Source organism: Podarcis pityusensis, assembly GCF_964106645.2.
Source record: "Podarcis pityusensis genome assembly, chromosome: 8".
In the NCBI taxonomy this organism is placed as follows: Eukaryota; Metazoa; Chordata; class Lepidosauria; order Squamata; family Lacertidae; genus Podarcis; species Podarcis pityusensis.
Window position 1 is genome coordinate 65,041,034 of NC_138033.1, and position 22,078 is coordinate 65,063,111.

General features: G+C 45.5%; 1 protein-coding gene across 3 annotated transcripts in view; it reads left to right on the plus strand.

Moving 5' to 3' along the window:
- Nucleotides 1-22,078, plus strand: part of CAMTA1 (calmodulin binding transcription activator 1) — a 713,455-nt gene that overhangs the window by 512,243 nt on the left and 179,134 nt on the right. The gene's annotated exons all lie outside the window — the stretch shown is intronic.

A 22,078-nucleotide genomic window follows, 5' to 3' on the forward strand; every position in this document is an offset into this window, starting at 1 on the left:
ACCCACTCCTCCATTGCCTTAGAATGACACAGAGTTGGTGGCAGGAAAGGGTTTTAAAAAGAATAATCTGTGGCACTCACACACCTCAAATGGACACACCCTCTTTAAATCTTGGCAGATTTTTGCACATCATTCCTCCCCTTCCCCCCAAAAAAATATTTGTTTTGCATTTTGGACCCCAAATTCTCTGCCTGCAAAATGGAGCAGCATACTTGGTGCCTATTTTTGGATCAGCACTAAGATAGGTAGACAGACAGACAGATCTGTGTACATAATTATGGTAGATAAATCTATTGTGATACCTGAAAGGTGTACCAGTGCAACATCCCCTCTAGTGGAAATGTTGCCATTTTCTCTTCATCATTTCCCCTTTATTTACCTGCTCTGTAGGCAGGCAGCCCACTCAGGTTGCCCAATTTGCAGTGGGTTTTATTTTCCTGTTCTCTGTGCTTTGATGGCATCATAATGCTATAGAAAGAAAAGACCCCACAGCTGGGGTTCAGCGCAGAAGGCAGACGAGAGAGAGAGCATTTTGCAAAGTGTTAAGCAAGATTTGTGAGGTTTTCACCGTTTCTGTTGGTGTGAGAGAACAGACAAGCTGTTGGATGCACGCAGGACTCTGCCTGACCGAGAGATGAATAAAATCAGGAATACTTCTGACATCATGGGTTCCCTTGTGGCATGTGAGCACCCATTTGAGCACCCATTTGAGCAGGTCGGAAGGTAGCTGCTTCTAATGTCAGTGGCCCTCCAAAGCAGCAGAAAAGAAAGCACACAGGACCACCAGCTCCTTCTGGAAGAAGAGGAGGAGGAGGAGGAGGAGTTTGGATTTGATATCCCGCTTTATCACTGCTCTAAGGAGTCTCAACACGGGTGGCGCTGTGGGTTAAACCATAGAGCCTAGGACTTGCCAATCAGAAGGTCGGCGGTTCGAATCCCTGCGATGGGGTGAGCTCCCGTTGCTCGGTCCCTGCTCCTGCCAACCTAGCAGTTCGAAAGCACATCAAAGTGCAAGTAGATAAATAGGTACTGCTCTGGCGGGAAGGTAAACAGCGTTTCCATGTGCTGCTCTGGTTTGCTTAGTCATGACCTGGAAGCTGTACGCCGGCTCCCTCGGCCAATAAAGCGAGATGAGCACCGCAACCCCAGAGTCGCCCACGACTGGACCTAATGGTCAGGGGTCCCTTTACCTTTAAGGAGTCTCAAAGCAGCTAACAATCTCCTTTCCCTTCCTCCCCGACAACAAACACTCTGTGAGGAGAGTGAGGCTGAGAGACTTCAAAGAAGTGTGACTAGCCCAAGGTCACCCAGCAGCTGCATGTGGAGGAGCAGGGAATCGAACCCGGATCACCAGATTACGAGTCCACTGCTCTTAACCACTACACCACACTGGCTGTCTGGTTCAGTGCCCACTAGCTTCTTGCACCCTTTCCCCCAGGAATGCTGCCACCCAATGTTGCCAGTGATGCACGGTGGAGACCACAGTGGAGAATAAGAGCCCACATGCATGGGGGATCTCCACTGCACTCCTCACCTGTGCCTCTGAATGGGGACCATTCAGTACTGCTTTACCATTGCTCCATTTCACTCCATATTGCCTGTGACTCTCTAGGACTGCAGACTCAGGGTTCTCTCCAAGTCCTGCTTGGAGATGGCACTGGACAGATGTAGGGGGACCAGATCTGAGGCATTTTGCATGCCAAGCAAACTTTCTAACACGGACCTGCAATCTCTCCCCGTTTTTGAGCAGGCGTCCCAGACATGTGATTCCCATGTGCTGGAAGGAGGCGGTGGCGGGGCGTTCCACGTGCCCCACGTGCCCCACGTGCTTTATCTGAGGCCAGCCACGCCTCCATCGATTCCTCCGGTCTTCCTTTCCAATCTCCAGTCTCCCGTCATAGTTTAGAGGACCGCGGCTGTTAAGCCCAGAGATAAAGGGAAGAGACAAACGGAAGCTGAATGAGATGCGGAGTCCTTAGAGATGGAAATTATTAATTAGACTTATTATCCGGAGCTTGTCAGTTGACTAATCCTTCGTGATGCTCAGGGCTTTGTGCTGCCAGGGTTGTGTCCCGTCAGCCTTGCGAAAGAATTGCTTTGCGATCAGAAGCACTAAGCCGGCTGCTTTGCTTGCTGTCTTTATTTGTCAGACCAAACAAGCGCTCACCTCTCTTCCCCTCGTACGTGGCTACGCCACAAGCAAAGCGGCCTGGAAAGCAAGATGCGACAACAGAATCCAGTGCGGCATTTCCAGAGACTGAGCAAAACTTGGTGTTTCTCATGGGGAGAGGAGGAGAAGGAGGAGAAGTGGATCTTTGTGGCCCCTTACCTTCTCCTGCTCCTGAGTTGGTTTGAATCTGGCCCTCTGTCCACTGCAGTGGTGAGAGATAGAGGGGCAGAGAGCCCTATTAGGATGACCCAGTGCCTGACCTCCTCTCTGCAGCTGAGGCCAGGGGTAGATGAAAGGAGGCAGGCTTGGTTTTGCGAACCTGGACCTTCCCTCTCTGTCTGTGACCTCCAGGCCCACAGATAGGAGATATGGAACTGTCCCCCAGCCCCAAACTGGAACCTGAATTCAGAATGAAAGGACAAAAAGAGCAGGTATGCTTGTGAGAATGAATCTGCTCCCTTTCCATGCAACTTTCTCATTGGTACTAAACCAAGGCAGGTGATGACTGCATTCTAATCAGCGTAGTCGGTTTGATACAAAATAAGTTGTTTTGGGTTGCCTTGGGCAAAATAAAGCTGATGACAAATTAAATTAATTAATGATAATAGCAGAGATATATTGACTTCCTCAAGCATCTCTAAGGGGAACTCTTCCTATTCCTAAGCGTTAATTCATTGCTGGATCTGACAAAGGTCCATTTTGTCTGGCACGGCATCCCCAAAGTGCCCACCAGCAACATGCCTCTGAGTACTCACATTTCTGCTTTCTCAAGTTGTATAACATTTTCCGTTCATCTTGTGGAGGAATCTGCCTGATAAAGGCACTCTGAGGCAATGGAATGGACATAGAAAGAGTGGCAGCTACTTGTGCGTTGTTGTTGTTGTTGTCTTCATTATATAAAAGGATGAATCCTGCTTACTCCACTAAAAGCATGAGCACAATATCAAATTAGTATCCAAATTAAGCTCCCAAAGCCTGGCTTGTTCTTGCCTGCTGCCTAAAGATAGAGGAAGGTAGTGTCTGGTGTTCTTCCCTGGGGAGAGGGTTGCACAAGAAGGGAGCCACCACTGAAAAGGCCCTGTCTCCTGTTGCCGCCCCCTGTGCCTCCCTCAGGGGACACTTGGAGAAGGGCTTCAACTGATCAAGGCAGGATCCAGGTTGGTTTTGACGAGGAGACGCGTTGGGATCCTTAGGCTTTATATGTCAAGACCACCACTTAAAACGGAGTCCAGAAACTATCCAGTAACCAGTGCAGACATGCCAGTATCAATGCTGCCCGCTCAAATTTTCTCATCCCAGTTAGCAGTCTGACTGCTGAATTCTGCACCAACCGCCATTTCTGAACTATCTTCAAAGGCAGCCCCACGTATAATGCATTGCAGTACTCTAGCCTCCAGACAGCCATGGCTGGGGCACCCAATCAAAGCTGGTGGAAGGCTCTTCTTCCCACTGAGGCTTCCTATTCCTCCTGCAACAGTAGTGGATCTAGAAGTGCCGTCCCCCCCCCCCCCACTCAGGCTGCACACCTGCCTCTTCAGAGGGAGGGTCAGCCCATCCGGAGCTGGCCTGACCCCACCTGTCCAGTCCAATTGGCAACCTGCTCTGAGGCAGCTGTCAGGAAGGTGCGAGAGGAAAGCTCCAGCAGCCGCTTTGCAAGAGTTCAGCGGCTGCTGGTCTGGTCTTTGTCAGCTCCTCTTTTGATCATCCCGGCCTCTGCCTCAGGCGTGCCAGGCCCTGCGTGTCTTGATAGCAGGAGGGAGTTGCGGCAGTGTGGAGTGGCAGGCAACTGTCTCAGCTGCTGCTTGTGATGGGCGTTGAGTGTCACCTGCTGAGACAGCTCCTCTTGTTCGTTCCAACATGCTCATTTGCTGCCGCCGGAAACCTTGTTCTCATTTGCTCGCTTCAAGCGGGTGCGGGGAAGAGGGGGCTCTATTGTGTGCTCCTTTCCTCTGTGCAAGGGTCTAGGAGGGGCTTCCTTTGAGAGCCAGAGAGGTCAGTTGCTATCCATGGGTGGGGGGGAGAATGGGGCTGGTTCACGAGGGTAGCAGAACAAAAACAACAGCCTTTATATGCCCATCTTTCATCTAAAGAGCTCAAGGTGGCGGACATAATTCTCCTCTTCCCCATTTTATCCTCACAACAATCCTGTGAGGTAGGTTAAGCCAAGGGCGACTGAGAGCACCCAGCAAGCTGGTCTCCCAGGTCCAGCAGCCTAACCACTAGGCAACCCTGGCAGAGTGAGGTTGGAAAGGGGTTGCTGAGGTAGTAGAATGGGCTTTTCTTCCCAAAACACACACACAGGTGGTGAGTCCCAGGTTCCCCCTTTTAAGCTCCCTCTTCTAGCAAACAAACAAGCCCAGCACCTCAATGAGAAAGATCCATACCCCTCCGGTTTTGTGCTTGCAAGGAGAACTTCATGTTGAGGAACCTTGAAAGCAGTTATTGTCCCCTCCTGCCGATGGAAGCCATGCAGGGAACAACACTTGTGTGATGCATTCAAGGGTTTAAAGCACTCCGTAGTCCTTGTGGCAATCCAGTACGTACAGGAATTGCCTCAGTAGAAGAAGAAGAGTTTGGATTTGATATCCAGCTTTATCACTACGCGAAGGAGTCTCAAAGCTGCTAACAATCTCCTTTCCCTTCTTTCCCCACAACAAACACTCTGTGAGGAGAGTGAGGCTGAGAGACTTCAGAGAAGTGTGACTAGCCCAAGGTCACCTAGCAGCTGCATGTGGAGGAGCAGGGAATCGAACCCGGTTCACCAGATTACGAGTCCACCACTCTTAACCACTACACCACACTGTCATTGTCATCCCACACCATATTGCAGATGAGGTGCCTGAGAAGGACTAACAGCATCCTGCTCCCTTTTCAGGGTACATGTCTCTTCCCAAAGTAGCAGGATTATTGCAGGATGGCGCATGCTTTTTTTCCAGCTGGAGTGCATCAAAGCTCAGTTCCGGCACCTCTCATGTAGGCGCCATTGTGGGCCGGTCGTCTCTCCACCCACTTCTTGCCTTTACATGTGTCTGAGAAGCCTAAAACAAACATTTCAAGTGCTGAGTCTGCACTTTCCTTAGATCTGTGACTCCACCTAGCTCCTAGCCATGATTGGTCAAGCTACAGGACAGGCCTAATTCGTATTTCCTTTTATTCAATCCATCTCCCATGTTGCGGCAGCGGGCTTTAAGCTTTCCAGCAAGGCCTCTACCATTGTGCACACACACATTTGCGCAAGGGCCCTTCCGAGCTGCCTTAGCCATCTGCCTGAATCTAAGAGAGCAAGGGAGACAGGGGTGCATTCATTTGACCTGCACCAGAACCAGGGGTGACCCCTAGTCCAGCTAGGGAAACAGCTTCACCATAGTTTTTAGCACCTCTGCTTGTGGAGAACGCGGCTGTTGTCAAACCGGCATCTGTTCAGGGCTGCCCTGAGTTGCCCGGTGACTTACTGGAGCAACTTCATGGAGAGTTCCGGCACCTTTTTTTCTTGAAAAAAGACACTGTGCCCGTACATGTGAGCATAAGATCAGTGCAGCAGGATCAGCCCAAAGGGGGTCCATTTAGTCCATCATTCTGTTCTCAAAGTGGCTGACCAGATGCCCCCAATTGGCAGGACCCAAGAGCAGGAACCCTGTCCCGAGCCCCTGCAGTTTCCAGCAACTGGCATTCAGAAGCATCACTGCCTCCGACCTATAGGATGAGTAAAAACCAGGGATAGCATCCAAAGGTTGAATTGACCTTCTGTTGATGTTCTGGCTCAGGAAGAGTGAATGTGGGTTTTCCAAATGAGCCGCTCTTAAGAATACGGAACGCATTTCACCAAAAGGGGTGTGTGTGTATGTATGTGTGTATAAAATTTATGGGAAGTTGTAATATATCAAGGCCTGCCTCTATGGACTGCACAGTGCAGAAATGAAATTTCGAACCTAACTTCATTTTTGCAGAAGTTTCTGCCACTTTTGTCTTGGGGACACACACACAGAGGGACAAAACCCATAAAGGTTCCTTCCCTGGGCATACAAAAAAACTGACATAAGTGCAAAACGAAGCCAGTGAGCCAGCCAGGAACTCACATCTCTGCTTAAATAAACCATCAGATGTATTTTCCAGTCTGCCCTGGGATGTGCCCGGGTTGCTAATTGCTAGGGGTTTATTATCAAAATCCCATAAAAAAGAGAGTACTGAACAGGGGTGATTCGTGCTGGGTTGGGGGGTGAGGGGACCAAAAAGCAGATTTAATGCTCCTGGCTCTGTGTGGAACCAAGGTATTGTTTGCACTTTTACACCAGACTCAAGAGGCTGAGAGAGGCCTGTCATTTTATCGCTGCAGCTTTGCTGCCATTCACCTCTGGCTCAGCCAGCGCCACACAAAATAGCAGCACAGCATGAGAATTGCCAGCAAGAACCGGGGGAGGGAGGCAGATTTGGCCTGGTTGGGACAAGTGACAAGTTGGCAGTCATGCTTCTGAATGCCAATTGCTAGAAACCACTGGTGGGGGAAGTGTTCTTGTGCCTGGGTCCTGGGATCTGGTTGGTGACTGCAAGAACAGGATGCTGGGCCATTGGTTATTCTTACATTTCTTCAAAGCAATTGTGATTCCCCAACTATCCCCCCTCCAACATACACACACACACACACACACACACACACACCAGAAGGCTTTATCGAGGTGTCCTTAGTTTGTTCCACCTTTATCGGCCCATAACAGGAGAAAGTTCCGTGGTTTGATATATGTTATTGGCACACATGCATACATCCCTAGATCTCATCTCATGATGATGCCCAGGCAGATTTGGGAGCCCTTTGCTCACAGAAAGGTCTGATGTGTTTGAGCTGAGTTCTGCTCGGTGCAATGACTGAGATGGGAGATGAATGAGATGGGAGAGTTGAGATGCTTACATTTGACTACATTGGCAAGACAGCAAGAAGGAGCCAGTGTGGTGTAGTGGTTAAGAGCGGTGGACTCGTAATCTGGGGAACCGGGTTCGCCTCTCCGCTCCTCCACATGCAGCTGCTGGGTGACCTTGGGCTAGTCACACTTCTCTGTAGTTTCTCAGCCTCACTCACCTCACAGAGTGTTTGTTGTGGGGGAGGAAGGGAAAGGAGAATGTTAGCCGCTTTGAGACTCCTTCGGGTTGTGATAAAGCGGGATATCAAATCCAAACTCTTCTTCTTCATCTGTGTTCCTGGGTTTCTTTTGTAGGCTGCTGCACTTGGATATTGGGATCAATTTGATAGCTGTCTAAAACAGGTTCTCTGGGACAACTGAACTGACCAGATGAGCTGTAGGTCAGTTTAATGTGAGTTCCCCTACACCCAGAAGTCCTTAAAATGACCCTGGTTTTTATTCCTTCACATCTGCAGGTGCACCTCTTAGCTTGCTAGGTGTATATGCTTGCTAAACATTTGTCCTGCAAATCCTCTGAGGTGCTTAGGGTGGCTCACAGCACTCCTTTCACATGTACAGCTCAAGTTCATAAACCAAACTCCTCAGTTCTGAACTGTGGATGCTTCACTCATTCTTCCTCTGTTTCCGCCCCCTCGCCGCTGCCGCCGCCGTTGCAGCTCAGGCACCGCTTGGTCCCATCCCACCCGAATCTTTGATGCTTTCCATGAGTTATCCTCGCCGCAAGAGCCGAAGTCTGACAACAGCACAGCTCAGTGGGAAACAAAATCAAACTAAAGGCAATGTGATTTTTTATTGAGTTCTTGTACACCAAAGATTAGCCTCTCTCATTTTTGGCAGCACTTAAATTGCATTCTAATGCTATTTTGAGACATTGTGCATGGTAAATTGACTCCACCTCGGATCTCGAGTAAATGACTTATGAAATTGTGCTGTTTTCATGGAGTCAAATGCTGCGTTCTGTTGAGGATTGTTAAAACAAGAATTGGAGGTGGGGGTTCTTTTGTGCTCCTTTATCCACCCACCCCTTCCTTAAGGCTGCATTCCTATAAACGGTTACCTGGGAGCTTACTTCTGAGTAGGCATGTATAAGATAGTCCTGTAAGGTTCCTTAGAGAGCAGATTTTACCTTTGTAATAACTGTTTAGAAATGTATGGAAGTTGATCAGATATTATCAGGGGTGAAAAAGCAAGCACACAGTAAGTGGTGCCAACATTAGCACAGTCTCAAAACTCAGAATTTTTAAAGATAAAAAATATCTGTAGACTTCTTACTGATTTTGCCACACTAGTCCCAATGGGCAACAGCCTCCACTGCTTCCATCTGTCTGTCTGGAATTTCCCACCAATCTGTTTTCTTGGATGGTCCCAAGCCATATTTTTCTGTCCTTATCTCTCCACTTTCTCCAAATTGTGCATAACTTTTATACAACTCCATCATTTCCTCCGTTAGCTGCCTCCCCACCCCTCACAAATTAAAAATCCCCAAATGTTTTAGCATTGTTTGTTTCCCCAGAAAGCTGATTTAAGGTTTTTTTCTGTAAATTATTGAGCATTCAGCTTTTACATCACTGAAGTGCAAACAGGCCTCATGTTTCCACATAGCAGAAACACTTAACCGTTGACTCCTCACCTCCTCTCGTCCAGAAAGGACAAGGCAGACTTTTGTTTTGATGCAGCAGGGCAGTCCTTGTGCTCTCGGAATATAATGTGAAGGAGAGGTTTGAATGTGCCATGTTATATCTGGAGAGTGGCAGCACTTCCAGAAGGCACCAAAACGACCTTCCTGGTGAGTTTGCAACGAGCCCAGACTGGGGCTTCTGCACAGCCAAGCTACAAGCTCACCCTGACTACTGATGGAGGGCAGGAGGCGGCTGTCAGGCTGGTGACATGGATGAGCTGAGCAGTTGGTGCTGGGCAGAGGATGCCTCTGTGTGGGTGAGCAGGTGAGGGCAGGCGGCTGCTAGGCAGCTATTGGCATGCAGAGTTCATTAGCCAGCCTGTCACGCCTCTGACAGGCACGGACAGGGAATAAATCCTGGCTCGGGCATCCAAGGCACCTTAAAATAGATTCTGGAATTAGGCCTGGCCTGAAACGGGGGAGATTCTCGTTAAAACGGTTCTGCTTTTCAAGAAACGACGCCATCACGCTGGCAGGGCTCGGAGATCGGCTGCTTGCTCCCGAGTGCGGCAAAGCAAATGAATAAATCAAACGCTCTTGCGTGCTTTGAAAGACTGAAGAGATGGCTGGCTGTGGCTCCTCATCTCCCAAGGGGTGGGGGTCAGGGTTAGTCATGCCTTTCAGATTCTGGAAAGGGCCACTGCAGCTGGGCAGAATTTTAGGTGTGCATGTTCCAAGGGGAGGAAACTGGGAAGATTGGAAGTTGGGAAAGAGAGAGGAATTTGCTGCCAGAGTTTTCTCCCAACGTTCAGCAGATATCTCCATGAAAAATTAATTTGGGAGGTTTTACTTAGCCTCCTATTGGGATATTCTGGTTTCCACTTGTTTTGCGTTGTTTCCTGGGGTCAGGGGATCTATAAAGTGAGCAGCACCCACACTATCCTCTGCAGGTAGGTTAACCTGATTGCAGAAGTGCTGTGGTCAGCAAGCGAGGCTGTAATTGTCAGCCCAAGCGAGGGAGCAAAAGGTCAGAGGATCAGGTTGCAATCCATTGCGGTTTGCTTACAGGGCTTCTTTTAAAATCCATATAAAACTGTCACTGTTTGGAGGAGGTACGCAAGCAGCTTAAGAAGGAAGGACGTTTCCAAGAGGCTCTCTGAGTTCTGAGTGTTTCCAAGTTCCTTGTAGAGGGGGGCTCATTAATGAACGTACCTGCAGGGGGCGTGGAAATGGAGTAATTAATTTTAGATACTTGTGAAACCAAAGAAGGTTTTTTTTAAAAAAATATGAGTATGTTTTTTAAAAGAACAAATTTCTGGAAGGGACAAGAACCCAGTTAAAGGGAGATGCTTTGAGAGTGAGAGAGATTGAGAGAGAGTTTAAGCAAATATAATTTTGCTGCTCTGACCCCCTTTTATCTCTTGCTTTCAAGCCAGATAATAGCATTTTAGAAGAAGTCACCCCATGTGATTTTCTGTACAAAAGCTTGCGAGATGACGGGCAGATATTTGTTTGTGGTGCCTGAAGGGGCTGAGCAAAGTAATGGGATTGCCTCAAAGGCCTCTCCTCCCTCCTCCCTTTGTAGGGAGACAAAACGCGTAAGTATATCGAGAAGATCCTGCTGGGTCTCCAAATATCAGGCATTTCTGGGCATACAAAGGAAGGGTTTGCCTTCCTGCATTTATCGCTTGTGATCCCAACGCCTCCTTTGCTTCCCCACTCCTCTCTCTCTCTGTCTGCCCTTTGTCTGTGAGGACAGGAAACTGAGATGGTGACAGGTGATAGAACAGAGGAGGGTCACTGGGCAGGCCTAGCAAAGGACTCGTGAACTTGAAGCAGACCCCTCTGGTGCCTGCACACCCTGCACTCAGCCTCCCAAAGTCACCGGAAGGAAGGGGCCGTTGGGGTAGAGCAGGCATAGGCAAACTTGGCCCTCCAGATGTTTTGGGACTACAACTCCCATCATCCCTAGCTAACAGGACCAGTGGTCAGGCATGATGGAAACCGTAGTCCCCAAACATCTGAAGGGCCGAGTTTGCCTATGCCTGGGGTAGAGCTTTGGCAAGGCCTTTGCCTTAGCCAGCCCTCCTTTAAAAAAAAAATCCTCTGGTTCCCTCAGCCTAATGCTTCAGCTCCTGCAGGGACCAGGCTGGAGAGCTCCCACTCCCCACTTGGATTTGGGCATGGCTGCCAACGAGTTTGGCTTGCTCCCTCTCATAGGGCAATGGGGGGCTAGGGGGCAGAGCAACCATTGTTACAGTGTCAAGGTTCTCTCCACCTCTTCCTTCAATCTCCTCCCCAGAAGCCACCTTCCCTGTGAAGTGAGCCAGTGTGGTGTAGTGGTTAGAGTTTCAGACTAGGACCTGGGAGGTCAGGGGAAAAACAATGCTGTCCAGGGTTGTAAAGACTGCGGAGAGAATAATTGGGTACACCTTGGATCAAATCTATGCTTCCAGGTGTCATAAGAAAGCTGCAGAGATAGTGCAGGATAGTACGCACCCCAGAAATTATCTCTTTCAGCTTCTGCCTTCTGGAAGAAGGTACAGGGTTATAAAGACTAGGACTAGCCGCCTGAGAAACCGTTTTTATCTGAATGTGATTTTGGTTTTAAACGCAGTGTAAGGTAGTCTCTGTGGGAGTATATTGTATTTAATTATGGGGTATCAGAGTTTTTAGGGTTTTAACCAGGCTGGGATAGCTGGGATAGCAGGCTTGTTGGTTTTTGAATGTCTGATGTAGATTTTTTCAATTTCATTGTTCTGTATGGGACAATGACAATAAATATTATCGTATCGTAGCGTATCAATATGGGAGATATCAGGGTGAACATGGGCCAATCACTGCCTCTCAGCCTAACCTACCTCAGAAGGTTGTTGTGAGGACAAAACAGGGAGGGGGAGAAGCATGTACATCACCTCGAGATCCTTGAAGTAAAAGGAAGGGATATAAATGCAATAGATGGATAAATAAATGAAGTCTTCACCAGGAACCTTGAGTCCGCCTCCTCCTCAAATGAAATGAACCTGATGTACATGCTGCTTCCTTATGTCACCTGCGTCCCTTGTGAACTTGGCCATGCCCTCCTTCTTCCTGCTGCCAAATTCCCTCCCGCCGGCGATCATTGTTGACATCAAAATGATACTGGTACTTTGATGTAGGCAACTGTCCATTGTGCTTCTCAGACTAGGTTGCAAAATCTTGTGTTCAAGTGTCCATTCAGCCTTGAGAATCACTGGGTGGCTTTGGACCCGTCACTGCCTCTCAGCCTATCACACGGGGTTGTTTGCTTTTTGTAATTTTTTTTTATTAAAGTCAAAAGACCAATCAATAAAGAAAGAACCTAAGCGAACTGCTTCCAATGTTTGTTGGAAATGTAAAGAAAAAGAGGGCTTGTTCTACCATATGTGGTGGATGTGGAAGGAAATAAAAGCTTTCTGGGAAATGATATATAACGAGTTGAAAAAGATGTTTAAAATAAAATTTGCTAAAAAAACCAGAAGCTTTTTTGTTAGGCATTTTAGGCACAGAAATTCCAAGGGAGCAGAAAAGACTTTTTATGTATGCACCAACAGCAGCGAGAGTTTTACGTGCCCTGAAATGGAAGGAAAACAAAGTTCCAACATGAGAAGAGTGGCAGATGAAGATGATGCACTGTGCCAAAATGGCAAAGCTAACCGGGAGACTCAGAGACCAAGAGGAGAAGAAATTTAAGCAAGAATGGGAGGAATTTATAATGTATTTAAAAGAGCATTGCAAACAATTAAAAACTTTGGCAGGATTAGATTAATACTTGTGATATAAAATAATATAATGGAAAAGAAGATAATATATTATTTTTTTAGTAAAAAGAAAAAACAGTTAAAAACAATTCCGTCTTTTCATGACTTCTTTTACATTTACTTGTTTCCCAGACCTCCTCATACCTCCCTCTTTTGTATTCCAATTCAGTTTGTTAATCCAGCAATTTCTTTCCCTCCTTTTTAATCCCAATCCTTAATCTTAATATATTATAACATTAAGTTTTTACCTATTAAAAACCAATTTTTCCATTCTTTTAACCTTTTTAATCCTAATCCTTAATCTTGATATATTTATAACTTTAAAGCCTGTACCGCTAGAAGCCACTTAACTTCAATCCAACCTCACTCTAACATTCATTAATTTTGCAATATTTCTGTAAATAATCTTTAAATTTCTTCCAATCTTCTTTCTTTTTTCCTTTTGTATTTTGTATTGTGTATTTTTCTTTTTATTCTTAAATTTTTCTTTTTTATTAATGTGATTCTTTCTTTGTGAAACTTTAATAAATATTATTTTAAAAAAATAATAATATTTTTTAAAAGATATTTATTAAGATTTTCTAAATGTTACAAAACAAAAACAAAACAAGAAAAAAGTACAAAAATAAAAATGGCTAAAAACAACTCAATCTTTCCATTACTTATTTTTCATTAGCTTATTTCCCGGACCTCCTCACGCCTCCCTTTTTTGTATTCCAATTCAGTTTGTTGGTTCAGCAAATCCTTACCCTCTTTGTTTATCCTAATCTTTAATCTTAAAATATTGTAACGTTAAATTTTTACCTATTAATAATCCATTTTTCATATTCCCTTATAGTATTACAGCTGAAAACCACTTAATTTCTATCCAACATCATTCTAACATTCATTAATTTTACAATATTTCTGTGGATAGTCCTTAAATTTCTTCCAATCTTCTTCCACCGACTCTTCTCCCTGGTCTCGGATTCTGCCAGTCATTTCCGCCAATTCCATATAGTCCATCACCTTCATCTGCCATTCTTCCAGAGTGGGTAGATCTTGTGTCTTCCAATACTTTGCAATGAGTATTCTTGCTGCTGTTGTGGCATACATTAAAAAAGTTCTGTCCTTCTTTGGCACCAATTGACCGACTATGCCCAGGAGAAAGGCCTCTGGTTTCTTCAAGAAGGTATATTTAAATACCTTTTTCAATTCATTATATATCATCTCCTAGAAAGCCTTAATCCTTGGGCACGTCCACCAAAGGTGAAAGAATGTACCTTCAGTTTCTTTACATTTCCAACATTTGTTATCGGGCAAATGATAAATTTTTGCAAGCTTGACTGGGGTCATGTACCACCTGTATATCATTTTCATAATATTCTCTCTTAAGGCATTACATGCTGTAAACTTCATACCTGTGGTCCATAACTGTTCCCAGTCAGCCATCATTATGTTATGTCCAACATCTTGTGCCCATTTGATCATAGCAGATTTCACCGTTTCATCCTGAGTATTCCATTTCAACAGCAAGTTATACATCTTTGACAAAATCTTAGTTTTGGGTTCTAACAGTTCTGTTTCTAATTTTGATTTTTCCACCTGGAAACCAATTTTCTTGTCCAAGTTATATGCCTCCATTATCTGATAATAATGAAGCCAGTCTCGCACTTTGTTTTTTAATTTCTCAAAACTCTGCAATTTCAGTCTATCTCCATCTTGTTCCAAAATTTCCCAATATTTCGGCCATTTGGCCTCCATATTGAGCTTTTTCAGAGCTTTTGCTTCCATCAGTGATAGCCACCTTGGGGTTTTATTTTCCAATAAATCCTTATATCTTATCCAAACATTAAACAATGCTTTCCTGACAATATGATTTTTAAATGCTTTGTGTGCTTTGACCTTATCATACCACAGATATGCATGCCATCCACATACATTATTAAAACCTTCTAGGTCCAAAATGTCAGTGTTTTCAAGAAGCAGCCATTCTTTCAACCAGCAAAAAGCTGCTGATTCATAGTAAAGTTTAAAGTCTGGCAGGGCAAATCCACCCCTTTCCTTTGCATCAGTTAATATCTTAAATTTTATTCTGGGCTTCTTGCCCTGCCAGACAAATCTAGAGATGTCTCTCTGCCACTTCTTGAAGCAATCCATTTTGTCCACAATTTGCAATGTTTGAAACAAAAACAACATTCTAGGCAATACATTCATTTTTATCGCAGCAATACGACCCAGCAGTGAAAGCTTCAAATTTGACCAAATTTCTAAATCTTTTTTCACTTCAGCCCAGCATTTTTCATAGTTGTCTTTAAATAGGTTCCGGAAAAGAAGATAATATTAACAATAATTTAGATAAAATTGGAAAAGCTGTATGGGAAAAGGGAGAATAATGGAAACCAGAGCAGGGAGGAGTCAAGGGATTCAGAGGATCCTATGTGCAATGGTGAATGATGTGTTTTGATGGAACTTTTATTTGTGAAACCTATTAAAAAATATTTATATATATAAAAAATAAACACTGCAACTGGGGGGGGGGGGACCTAAACGAAGTTACAAAACATTGGAGCAGAGCAGCAGAGGTTGCATTTTCCAAATAAAGAGAGAACAGGTGAAAAATAAAAGCAGCAAAACACATTACACAATCCAGATTCTGTGGTTTGTGGGCAGGCAAAAGTTTTGGGTATGTGAATTTGACACGGAAGAAATTAAACCCCACCAAATCTTGTAGAAATGTTAAAGATTTTCCTTTCTTCCAGGTCTACGCTTTTAACCCATAATTTGTGAGTTATTTTCTCTGCAATAGCCAGAGTGCACATATTTTTGTGCCTCAATGAGAGGCTTAAGTCCTGTCATGTCTTCCGATTCTGGGCCTAGTAAGCTCTCACTGCAGCCAGCATCCATGCGAGAAGTTCCTCAGGTCAGAAAGTTGCTGTTTGATCACCTCACAAGCCCCAAAGGGCAAGTTTTGGAGAGGCTTGGGTGAGGCATTTAAATTTGTTTTGATACTGGGTCAGCCCAAAATTGAGATGCATGGAAAATTTAGACCATGGAAAAATACTCCAAGAACCCTGTGGAGTATTTGATATATGAGGAAGACGCGCAGGTGTGTGGTGCCACCCTCACAGGGTTGTTATAGTGATGAAACGTGGCAGAAGCAGAGAGAAGAACCCAGTAGGCTACCTTGAGTTGCCTGGGGGAAAGAAGTGATACCACTGTGTTAACTAAATAAAGTGCTGTGCATATTGCACAGGTCCTGTACTTCATAGATGCTCAGTTACATTGATGCAGTCATATTTACAGCAAGGTATGCAAATGTTGTTGTCCTCTCCACCCCCACCCCCCATAGCATATGGGGCTCGGTGTCTGAGGTTGATAAACATTGCCTAACACCACTTAATGTATGGATGAGGCACCTGGAGCCACTTTGCTCACAGCTCACGCTCTCAGCACCAAGTCTAAATAAATAATCAGTGGAGTGGGTCTCTCATCGTCCAAGTGATTCCTCTCTTGCCTTGTCAGAATTGCCTCCCAGGACAGTGATCTTGCTGCTACTGTAGTTGTAGCCGTAGACTTGGCATTCTCGTGTTCCCCTCCCTCCCGATTCTCTTTCCCCACCAAATTAAGGCAGGAAACAGGAAATCTCTCTCTGCTTAATGAGCTGGAGACATTAAAACAAAGAAAAAGCCACTGCGTTTAATATTCCGCAGGTGTATCAGCTTCTATCCCAGGTAGTCACCTGCAGTTCCTAAAGAAAACAAAGCAAGCAAGCAATTGGAATGTGGCAGAATTATGGGATGGCAGGACTGGGCTCAGGGATCGGGCTCTTGCACATAAGCAGCATCCTGGTTCCTCCTCCACCCCATCCAGATGAAACTTTGCTCAAGAAACCAGGATAAATAACAGAAGGTGATGGGAGTACCTTCAGCCAAGGCTCAGAAATGCACAACTGATGGCCAAGATGCTAAATGCTGCACCCAGCCACGTATGGTGGTCTTTCTAACAGAATGGGAGGAGCCATTTCATAGTGGGAGGGGGAATAGTGGTGGAAAGAGAGTTCACACACACACAGAGAGAGAGAACAAAACAGCCCATATCTGAAAGCCACGGTGCAGCTGGAGGAGTAGCCTACAGAGCAAAACAGCTTGGCAGTTTCAGTACCATGGAGAGATCCAAGGTTGCAATTTGATTCAACAAGAGTTGGGAGATGAGACCAGAGGCATTTTGAACCTCTGCCTCTTGCCCACTTCTCCTCCGCCCTGCACTCTTTAAAGGAGGCCTAGGTGGTTCCAGGGAAGAAATTTGATTTTGTTCACATTTTAAGGAGAAACTACCTCATTTGCACTTCTTGAACCAATATGCAAACCAGAACACAGCTATCTGTCAAAATGCACATTTCTCCAAATGTTGCTATTCAGCAGGCGGTGTGTACAAAGATGCACAGAGGAGCAAAGTGTTCAAAGAAATGTATATATAAGTGAAAAACACACAGAGAGGTGTGTTATATTAAGGAAAAGTGCTTGTGAAATGTGTATGTGTCAAAATTGCATAGAAAAGTGTCTTGATTAGGAGAAACTTGCATTAAAATGCTGGTGAAGAATGAATTTAAGATTGGGGGGAAATCAGAAACTGAGAGAACTGGAACTGAGCAGTCTGTCCATCCCTGACACTAGAGAACCTCTCCAAGGAACAACAACCCCTCACTCTCAAAGGCAGGTCCTTCTTCTGCCTTCCATCACGGCCTCCTTCCACCTAGAGCAGGGGTCAGCAAAGTTTTTGTGGCTTGGGCCAGTTCACGGTCCTGCAGACGCCGGGGTGGGCCAGAGTGCATTGGCACACACGCTCACACGAGCAAACGCAAACGGGAGGGGGGAAGGGAGAGGGAATGTAGGAAGAAAAATGAATGCAACATCTTTCAAGGTCACTTACACGGATTGCTTCCTGCAGCCAATGGGAAGCCAGCCAGCATTGCGGAAGGCGGTCCCCATTCTGCTTTGCGCCGGTTTAGCGTGGCGCACTGGAGCCGACCCATGGGCCTTAGGTTGCCGACCCCTAGCCTAGAGCACCCTCTGCCCTTTTGAAAATTTAAGTGGGAATGGTCTGGAATCAGCTTATCACTTGAGAAAGTGACACAGACCAGAAAGAGATTGAGATCCATCCTTCCATCATGGAGAAGCTGTTGTGACCCAAACAAGACCAGAAGCCCATCTAGCATTTCCTCTCTCTGAGTTCCAGGTGCTATAGACTCTCTGCCAGGCTTACAAAGAGCACATGAGCATGTGTTAAATGCAGCAGCCACCAACCCCTTCCCTTTCCCTGGCACCATGGAAGGCAGAATGAGCTTCTCCATTTGTGTCCCAATAAGGTGCAGCAAACAGCCCCAAATTTCCCAGCAGAGTTTGGTGGCCATACAAATAGCTCAAGATTCAGTGGCTGTTACTCTTTGAATTTTATTGAACATTAAATCCATCACGCACAAGGGAGGGGGGGAGAGGGAATGTAGGAAGAAAAATGAATGCAACATCTTTCAAGGTCACTTACACGGATTGCTTCCTCCCCCTTCCCAATGCACAACGGACGGATCCAGGGCACTGGTGTGAAAAAAATCCTGCATCAATTAACCACAAGGCCTCTGATCCAGCAGTGTGAACTTCACATCATCATACTAGAATTTTTTCTCCTCTAGTTCTATCTCAACTGGGCTACAGTCGGAATCCAGTCTGGGGCCTTCAAAGTCCACGTCAGAGGATCTAGGTCCCTTGCTGTCCAAGGCTCAATCCATGCATAATCATCATCTGGGGGGGCTAGATAAGTCATCACTGAATGCTCCCTTGCTGGGATGGCTGGCCCTTCCGTGAGGCAGAGTGAAGGTGGCCAACTCAGGCAGCAGATGTTGATGGGCAGGAAGAAGTAGCAAGGTGACCAAGCATAGGCAAACTTGGCCCTCCAGATGTTTTGGGACTACAATTCCCATCATCCCTGACCACTGGTCCTGCTAGCTAGGGACCATGGGAGTTATAGTCCCAAAACATCTGGAGGGCTGAGTTTGCCTATGCCTGAAGGTGACTCTGAAATTTTTGGTTCTGCTCAGGTATCAGTCCTAGAGGTATAACCGAACATTGTCAATAATCACTGGCTGGCCGATAACTTGTGAATTTGTCTAGTCCTCTTTCAAAACCGTTACAGTCATACCTCGGGTTGAAGTTGCTTCAAGTTGAGCGTTTTCAGGTTGCGCTCAGCAGCGACCCGGAAGTAATGGAATGCATTACTTCCACGTTTCACCGCTCACGCATGCACAGATGGTCAAAATGATGTCACGCGCATGCGTAGAAGCTGCGAATCACAACCTGCACACGCGCAGACGCGGTTTGCATTCGCTTCAGGATGTGAACGGGGCTCTGGAACGGATCCCGTTAGTTTCCAGAGGTACCACTGTATAAGCCCTATTTGGCATCTCATGTTCACGCAGATACAGCTGCACGAGGTGGGACAGTGGGTCTCTCTTCCTGACACCGGCCACTCTTTTCGCATTCTTGACTCCTGGTCACATGCCTCTCACATCCTATTATAAGCAGTGCTTTTTTCTGGGGGGTACACAGGGGTACGCATACCCCTAAACATTTTGTTAATCTTAAGTTTGGCCTCATTGAGTATTTCAATATGAGTTGGGAAATGAGAGTACCCCTAAACATTATTTTTGGAAAAAAGCACTAATTATAAGGATGTGTAAATAGTGTTTATTCCCTAAGAAGGACTGAACCATGTCTTTATTCTGGGGTTCTGGCACTTCTTCTATAGCTTCCACTAAGTTCAGCTTAGGTTGCATGCCCTTCTGTCCCAAATACATCACTGAGATGATACGGAATGAGCACTTTCATAGGACTATTTTGTTGCCATTCTCCTTACACCACTTTCGAAATGCTACCATGTTCCACAGCAGTTTTGCCATACACTGAGAAGTACACGACATTTGAGGTATTGCCCAAAATTGTGTGCGATGCACTATTCTTTGAAGGGTGACGAGACTAATCCAAATGGCATCCTTTATGCTGGAACAGCCCTTCTGGGGTGCTAAATGCCATGTAGCCAAAGGAATCTGATGATCTGCTAGTGTCATATCCAAAGATATAAAGGCTGAAGCCTACTTTGAAGTAAGCAGCATCTGCCCTTTGGAATCCCTTCCCCTCCTCTGTTGTCTTTTCTGCATCTGCTTTCCTCTTTTCCATCTTTCCCTTTCAACAAACCATTTAAGATCATTCCAAGGCTGCATCTGTATTGGAATCATTTTAAAGGGTTTTTTAATTATTCTTTTATCACTTCCTGTTCGCTTCCCTGGTCAACTTTGGGAGGGAGAGCAGGATATAAATTTAATAAACAAAGTAGTTTTGTCAGTGTTAGGTAAGGGGAGACCACCTGCAACAACGTTAGTTTGCACCTCTCAAATCTATGAGCATGTGAAGAGTTCCATTCTATTTCCGATATCAAGACAGTGGAAGAAACCCATTCTGATGAGATCTGGCTATTATTACAGGTATTACATCCAGGTTCAGCTGAATTTTATGTCTGGAATGCTTGGCATAACATGGAGTGTCAGTGAGAAAAATGGGTGATTATGTCTTTACATGCTTCATTGTTCATTTGTAATGCAGGATCCACACTATTAGCATCCAAAGTCATGTGGAGATCTTGCTGCTGATTCCATCCTTTTATGGGAACTTTGGCAACCTACATTTTACCTTCTGAAATAGGGTCCTTATACTCCAGAGCAGCTTTGAAACATCAGTTGATAACACTAGGGGATCCTCCATAAACCCCTGGGTTTACATCTGGAGCTTCCAAGTTAAAGCATAGCTTGTAAAATAGCACCCAATATAACTGAGCTGGAATTGTGGATTAAGGGGGCCTGAAGCCATTCTTGGTTCATGCCTATTTATTTTCACCTGACTGTGTGCGACGGGTCATGATCACACTTAAGAAATTGTCCCGAGGCATTTCATCCTCATTTCCATCAAAACCCCCTGAATCACTACCACTTTCATAATAGACAGAAATAGTACCTTGGGTTAAGAACTTTGCTTCAGGATGAGAACAGAAATCGTGCAGCGGCAGCGGGAGGCCCCATTAGCTAAAGTGGTGCTTCAGGTTAAGAACAGTTTCAGGTTAAGAACGGACCTCCGGAACGAATTAAGTACATAACCCGAGGTGCCACAGTACCAGTTCATGGAAACCACAAGAGAAGAATCCTTCTTGGGTCCTGCTTGCGAGTTTCCCATAATAGGCATCTGGTTGGCCATTATGAGAACAGGATTCTGGAAAAGATGGATCTGATCCACGGGGCTCTTCTTCAGTTCTGATGCTCTAGTGGAGAAGCCCAAGAAACATGTGGAGAGGGATTCGGCGCTGTGAATGGCATTCTCTTAAGAAAATTTTTTTATTAACCGACCAATCACATCAAATCAAACCAAATTACATAAATTCCAAATTACACAGCCGAATTTTAAATTTTTGTTGGGGGTACCCATATTTCAAGTTCCGAAGGGATCCAATCAACTTCTTGCTTCTTACTGCTGTTTTAATGTCCACAAATCTAACCTTATGATGTTCACAGTACTATCCAGTCCTTTCTTATTATTTTTCCACACCTCTTGTTGTTATTTTCATATATTTTTCCTTTCTCTTTGTGACCTCTGATAGTCTCCGCAAGCTGGTTAGAACAGTTTGTAATCCTGCGTGGATATTTTTTTATTATTATCCAGTAGCCATATCCAGACGTTTTCCATATAACATCACTTCCATACATCAAAACAGTCTTAGCATCATTAATCTTCACCAATCTGCCTCCTTTCTCAAAACCTCTGAGGAGATTCACTAGGAAAGCAGTCTGAAAACAAATCCGTTCTTCCTCCCGGCTATAAATCCTTTGGCAAAATGGCGACTCCGAATTAATTGCTGCACCATTCCCAAAAGCTCTTATTACTTCTCGGTGTCCATAAAGCATACTTTTGGTTAAAGTTTATCTCCACACAGACCTTAATCATCCTGCTTGGGTCAGTTCAACCGATGGTTCTACTGAGGAGGGGTTCTTGTAAATCACATAGAAGGAAAGTAAAGGTCCCCCCCCCATTCAGCCCCGTTGTCAACATACCCCGCCTTTGGTGTATCTTCATCATAAAATATTCCTGTTTCTCCAGCCCGTTGTCTTCTTTCACAGAGGTCACTTAAATTAGCAGACTTCAGTCCCCTTCTTCACTTGAAATATGTGCATTTGCTTCTTTTGTAATTAATTATTCCAAATTGTTGCAACTAGTGCGCGATCAGAGACAGTGTCCAGGAGAGCCGATGTCCACACGGGGGCATTCTGCCTAGGGCCCTCACCCCCTTCTTTCGAATTAGGGGGTGATTTATGGGCACAGCAGGCAAGGGCAGTGTTCCCCATTTCCTTGGGGCAACAAGGGAGGCTGCCTACTCCCATATCAGCCTCTTAATTACCCCGTGTGGGTCGGAGAGATGGTATTGTCGGCCATCTTCCAATGCGCCCCCTAGTGGCCCCCGTGAATGGCATTCTCAGCCAGTTATTCCAACAGCTGTCCCCCTGCCCCCCAAAAAAGAAGCAGCT